At 34.5% G+C, this 7,123-nt stretch overlaps 1 long non-coding RNA gene across 5 annotated transcripts; it reads left to right on the forward strand.

Moving 5' to 3' along the window:
- The first annotated feature begins 320 nt into the window (after positions 1-320).
- On the forward strand, positions 321-5,332 carry LOC147479714 (uncharacterized). Of its 5 annotated transcripts, none has more exons than XR_015204806.1 (5): positions 327-1,265; positions 2,053-2,375; positions 2,991-4,263; positions 4,377-4,759; positions 4,856-5,332. It is a non-coding gene; the product is annotated as an uncharacterized LOC147479714 (long non-coding RNA). The 5 variants fall into 5 exon arrangements; XR_015204807.1 differs by having other exon boundaries at positions 327-859; positions 959-2,375; XR_015204803.1 differs by having other exon boundaries at positions 321-2,375.
- The last annotated feature ends 1,791 nt before the right edge of the window (positions 5,333-7,123 follow it).

The raw sequence follows: 7,123 nt of genomic DNA on the forward strand, positions 1-7,123 counted from the left end.
ACCGTTCCGCCACGTGTTGGAGTTTGATGGTAATTAAGACTTCCCATTAATTTACCAAATCAAATAATAGTAATTAAGACTTCTATTTATTAAATCAATAAATAATGATAGTTAAAATTTGGTATTAATTAAGCAAATCAATAAATAATGGTTTAATTGGTAATTAAAACTTTTCATTAATTTATTAAATCAATAAATAATGATAGTTAAATTTTTTTTATTAATTTTCCAAATCAATAAATAATGGTTTAATTAGGTAATTAAAAAAATACTTTTCCAATAATATCAAATTAATTGATGCTTTTAGCAATATTTCAAAAATCTCTACTATTAGTATAGCCTATAATGATTGTGGCCTCTTAAATTCATCCGGGTCTTTTTCTGACACATAATACCCTTGATGAATAATAAAATCAGATGCCTAAATATTTATTAATAAGGACTATTTTGTCTTTTTATGTATTTATAAATTTTCAGTCCCGATATTGTCCTTAAATAAATATATTGCTTAACACCTTTAAATAGGAGCAATCAGTCTTTTCATGTAGTAATATATTAGAAAACCAAATCCACGCCCATTCTCAATTGTACGCCTACTATAAATGTCATTTAATTAACAATAATTATAAATACCATTTAATTAGCAATAATTGGGTTATTTAATAAGAGGTTAAGAAAAGTATAATCAGAGAATACCAACCGATTCTTTTCCCTTCTCTCCCATATCTTCTGTCTCCCTCTCAATCCCACTCTACGTCTCTCACTTCTTAACAGTAAAAAAAGAAAAATGAAGGTTATGCCATCTCTCTCTTCAATTTGAGTTCTCTCATTACAATAAATTTTCAGCCATTCAATCGAGGTGAAAAAAAAAATGAATTTGTTTTATCTTTTTGATTTAATAGATTGCGTTTCAGATTCGTGACGTAATTATTAGTGTTTATGCTTCTTCAATTTTCAGGCCACTTCTTCAAATCAACAGGTAAGATTTTTAATTCTTTTTCGATTTTTTTTTTCCAAATTTTATTTGTTCATGATACCCTATTTCTTTCATTATTCAATTTTGTTTTTGAGTCTCCTTCTGTTTGAGACCGCTACAATGGGCTATTTGGAGGCAGAGCGTTTGCACAAGTATTTTGCTGATCAAGGAACTGACAGACACGCATGGGAGACCAATCATGTACTCTTCTACCCTGGTGGAAAGCGTCAACTATATGGTTATATGGCGCGCAAAGAGGACATCAACAATTTCAACAGACACTGTCAAGGTTCTGTTCATAACTTGAAACCTCTATGTGGTTTGTGCAAATGCACTTAGGTCTCTGTGTTTCTACTTGCATGACCACTGATTTCTTCAGTCGTAAGCTTGGTAGCTTACCACACCTGTTTTATATAGATAGGACTGACAATATACTATGTTGAGTCTTTTTTTCATTGTCCCGATAACTGATATTTGTAGGAAGTTGGTCCTTATTCTATCTCTCTGTCTTTTTTTGTTATAAATTCAACTCTAATTCATTCTGCTTGATTTTTGTTTTTGAGTGGCCTTGGTGACTGTCAAAAATATTACAAGGTATCTACATCCAATCAAGCTTATTTTTGTGGAGCCTTTTTTATTTTAACTTTCAAATAAAATTTTCTGGTATGACTATGTACAAAGACAACTAAGAAATGGAAAATAGTCTTCTAAAAGAAACCTATGTCTTAGGACCACCCTCTCTTTACAGATTTCTATTATGAGTAAGCAAAATTCAGTATGCATAAGAAACAAAATCACTGATCTTGGAAGCAGGGCCACATACCTCTTTAATTTGTTTATTTTGAGGGAGGGAGAGGCTAAAGTATCATACTGTAATGGTTATAATTAAATGAGCTTCTAAAGCATTTTTTATTCCAGTTTTTGTAGTCTTTATTTAAATGCTCGGGGGAGTAATTTAATACGAAGTTGAATACTGTCGGTTCATTTTATTATTTCATTTGACACCTAAACCCTTAAACCCCTCCCCCTATCTTCAAAGTTGTTTCATTTATGTGACTAATTTGGGGGGTATTCAGTATTGTGGCCTGGGGGTGGTTAACCATCCTTCGAATGGGTGGTCTGTGAGTTCATTTTGACCAAGATTGACAGGCGATCTGGTGAAGAGCTTGAGAAAGAGCCCAAATTCTTGAAGAATGGTGATGTCGGTATGGTCAAGATGCTTCCAACCAAGCCTATGGTGGTTGAGACTTTCTCTAAGTACCCTCCTCTTGGCCGTTTTGCTGTTAGGGACATGCGCCAGACTGTTATTGTTGAAGTCATCAAGAGTGTTGAGAAGAAAGACCCCACTGGTGCCAAAATCGCCAAGGCTGCAGCCAATAAGAAGTGAACTTTTAAACAGGTGCAATATCGCTCCATTAACTACATTCATAGACTAAATGTCTTTCTTTTCTACTACCATTTATCGTGTTTCGTTATTACAATTCTCTAATGATAGATGCCCTTCACATTTTAGATGGTATGGATGCGATAAATTGTATGGACGTGGATTATTGTCTCACATTTAAGGATGACATGGTTAAGACCTTTGTGTTTTAACTGGTTGAATGCTCCTAAGTAATGTCTTCGTCAATATTGACAGTATAAATCCAATCCAAATATGTTAGAGCTGTTAGATTTGTGTAATTATAATTTGTATTTAGCTTTTGTTCCCTTGGATTTTCTTAAAGAGATTGGACGATTGCAAGGTTGTTAAAGTTTGTATGAATTTTGAAACGAATAACACTATATTTGGATCTATGTTCTTCGAGTGTAGTGTACTTGAATAAAAAATTAATGACAAAATTACATAAGTTTTCTGGATTCAATTCTCAATTGGGTTAAATTTAAAATTAAGCTATGTTTTTTTTTTTCTTTTTCTATGTTTCCTATTTGTTTTTTTAATGGAATCTTCAACCTGGAGGATGTGTGCCACTTTCTGTTGCTTGCTGGAATGCATTCTTTTCATTTTCAACAGATTTCTAATAGGTGATGTCCTTTGGCCATTGATCAAGCTTGAGAAATCTCTATCTTGAGTAGGCGAGTCGCTTTGGTTGGTGAGGGTTGGCTACCTCACGCTTTATGAAGAATTTTAGGCTTATCATGAGTTCTTTACATTTTTGGTTTGTTTGTTTGTTTTAATTTTCCATGCTACGCCATGTTTGAAATTTGTGCTTTTATATATTAAATTAATGATGGAAGATGTATGAATCTGATTAGTTTCAAGGTTTATTCGTACAAAGTTGTTCGGACAACGGATCAGTGCTACTTTCATTTTCCCTTTATGTGAAAATGCTTTGCTCATACACTGAGTTAGTTTCTCCTATTGGTATGAGTGCCGATTTATCTTTATCATGTTTGTGCTTTGGTTTTATAGTTTAAATTTTCTGTTTCTCACAGTCACTTCAGATTATTAAGTTATGGTTGCTACAACACTGAACTTGACAGATTTACTTGACACTTTTCTTCCGTGTAAGATAAGCTGTATGTTTTGTATTTTAGGATGGTAGATAGTGGTAGGACATTACATTTATCCCTGAAAGAAGTTCTCTTTGGTCAAGACCATGGGAAATTGGGAATTGCTTATTTGAGATTTTGCGATATTGAGCAAGTATTTACACGCTTATAACATAGCGAGGGGGCTTTAAGTTGGTACAGTTGCTGGTGGTTATTGGCATAGGGTGCTCTCTGTGCATAACAATCCAGCGATATTTTAGTTCTCAAGTTTTTTTGGCATTACCCTTTGAGCATTGGTTGAAATTTATCACTCAGAACAAAAACAGCGATAAACATGACAAGAATCCAAAAGCTTCGGCATAATGGTTGTATAAAGAGTTAGCGTCCAGACTGTCGATATGGACAATAATCTCTACCAATACCAGGACCTGCATAGCCAGTGTAAATTTGATGATCTACCACACTCAACAATAAATTAGAAAAAATGATTAAAAATCGACCTTCATCCCAATCCCAATCAAGGCCAAGCCATGAAAGATGTCGAGGACACTCACCTCTACATTATACCAGCTCAAACAAACTGAAAGTCGACTCTGGTAACTCCCATTATAGTTGTAGCCCTTAAAACAAAGATCTGCTTTGGAAGATTCTGCTATGGTGTTAGTCGCTACTCTCTACTATTATATATGGTCATTCATTTTCAATCTTATGTGCAGCGCTTTGAGTTGGGTATTGTTATGAGATCTTTATGGCAAAACACAAACGAAGCTGAACTCCAAGATGTAATCAATGAGGTAGATGCTAATAGCCTATCACCTTGCTTGCCAGTCTTTTTAATTCAGGTTACTTGCTGATTAGAAAAAATTGAACATTTTAACAGAACTTTTGACTTTCAATGTGATGTTAGTGTTCTCTTCTAGCTATTAGTAAAAAAAATTCTTCCAAGACAGACCCGATCCAACTTGCGAAAATGTGTGAATGGAATGTGCTCCAAACAGTTGCTTATTTGCAGACCTGGTAGTAACGTGCGCTATCTGTGACGGTGGTGCGTGGGGTCAGGAAGATGTGATAAGTGACTGTGGCCATTACTACAACTTGCGCTGTAATTCTGTTTGCAGTCATTTGCATTGCACCATATGCAGTGGATCTGCAGCAAACTTACAATCTTATGCTCCTCCACCAGTACCTGCAGTAAATGTACAAGTTTACGCTCCTCCGCCAATACCTGCAGCAAATGTACAAGCTTACACAGTTACACTCCTCCAGCAATATCTGCAGAAAATTAGAGCTGTATTATCTTGCCCCTTGAATATATATTACCTGGATTTTTTAGATTGTTTTACTCTTAATGCATTATTACTTGTGCTTGATTGGGTATATTTGCAGACCCGCCACCAAGTTGCAACATGTGTAAAGTTCCTGTGTGAGGTCACGACTATCAGCTATTTATTTGTGGTCATATCTTCCACCCGTGGTGTATTACTACCAATTATGGTGATATTCTTCATTGCCCATGTGGTAATTGGACAGATTATGGAAACCCTCAGTGAACATTGTGGAGGTTAAGAAAAGTCAAATGGTAATTGATGATCCATCTACTCTTTTCCCAATTTGAGGCCTACGACAGAGATTTGAATGATGAGATAATGGAGGTTGCAGTTGGGCAATTCGGATTCCTGCGCACATGTACTAAATCTGATATATGAACATGTCGATAATTTTCTCCTCAAAATTGAAACAGCATAGGAGAAATTATTCATAATGTAGCCAATGTCTTTTACCATTATTGATCCTGAAGGAGAATCTCATTGCATGAATCCCTTCTTCAAGGTAACTAATAAAATCATTAACGATTCTATTTCAGTTTCATGTATTTGGAATAATGCAGCATTGCAGCTGCTCTTGGTCCCCACATCATTTTATTATTCTTTCTATGCCTCTATCCATCATCTACAGGTACATGTTCATCTTTTTTGTTACACGTACACTTGATGGAAAATGAGTTAGACCGTGAAATTTTAAAAAAAAATGTTATATACACATCACCCCTCAGTTGGCCAAAGTAATGGATGTAATAGTAGATACTTCGATGAAATTTTTATGCATGTATGTATCGAGTGGAGTGGAACTATAAGTCTATAATATGGTTGGTCGAAATTTTGTATAGTACAAAATTAGCAAATTAAAGACTCTTTAAGAAAAAATATTTAAAGGACTAAAGGGTATACAAGTCACTGTAGCACCATAAATCTCCACGAACTCACGAAGCATTCTCAGTAACAAGCACACTTAATTCGTCAACCATAAAATGAACCATATTTTCATTTTGTTCCAAAAATACAATCAAGTTTCAAAAGGAATGCCGTCAAATTATTTGGACAGCCTGTGCACTGTACAGTTAAATTCTTTACCAATATATTTTCTACCAATGTGGACAAAAAAAACCAAAAATTAAAACAAACACAAGTTAAAACCAAAATTACATGTGACATCATAGGGACCATTAAGATTTGACTAAATCAATGGCACATATTAATTAGCACCTCCATCTTCTTGGTCTTCTTCCTAACCACCATACCATTGTACCACCACCTCAAAACCTAAAAAATTTAACAAAACACCCAAAAACACTTAAATTAGCCTCATTTTGTACTCCACAGTGTAATTTAACGCTCTAATCCCATTTTCTCTCTCAAACTAGACTTGGGGATTTAGGGGTTTAAGGTGGCGGTGGGTGGAAGCAGAAAGAATGAAACAAACGAAAAAAAGCGAGGGAAATACATTGCTATGAAATATATTAGTGATCGTGCGTGCAAAAACATGCGAAATGATTTCATATTTCAGCATCTAAAGTTAAAATGAAATGCTAAATCTAAGTATCTAACCGATTTGTTAGCTTTGGAAATAGCCCGAATCTACATTTGCTCATTAACTACTTGCTTAATGAGTTGCTTAATAATAAGAAGAACAAGCAAAACTTCGTAAATTTGTATTGGTCTTTACGTTTTGTATGTACATGACATGACTGTATCATATTTTTATGGGAATTACCATCCCAGTGAGCTCCAATTCGAATTTGTATCTTTCTCCTTTTATTAATGAAATCTTATTTCTCTAATGAGAATATTATCTTAAACTAATTTTGGATGTGTCCATGACTCCATGCACGACAAAGTGATTTTTCAATGTATTAGATCATGGCCAAACAATAATGTCCCACTTCGTTTGTACTTTCTATTAAGCGTACCAAATGGATTTGCATAGACCGATTTGTTTAGAAATGTCAAAAGAATAGAAGGCACTATTGTCCTATGTTAAATATGATCGAAGTATCTAATGTCAGTTTTAGTGATAGATTTGGGCGAAATTTAAAATGTTATGCTGATTCAAGAAATTTGAGGAATCTTGAAATTAGAGGCACTAATCACATTTCAGAGATTTGGCAAGCTGATTACGGCTACAACTTTGTTGGCTCTTGCAGTTTGAAGACAAGATACACGCCTATGTAGTCTCAAATTAATGTACCTACTACCTATCCATATTGTCCCTCTCCATATTTAGTACTTCCATGGACTTATTCATATTCTCCGATGTTCATTTGTTTAAACTTACAGAAAAGGAATTCACGTTTCACATTTTTGTGCTAATAAGTGA

This window comes from Coptis chinensis, chromosome 8, assembly GCF_015680905.1.
Source record: "Coptis chinensis isolate HL-2020 chromosome 8, ASM1568090v1, whole genome shotgun sequence".
Lineage (NCBI taxonomy): Eukaryota > Viridiplantae > Streptophyta > Magnoliopsida > Ranunculales > Ranunculaceae > Coptis > Coptis chinensis.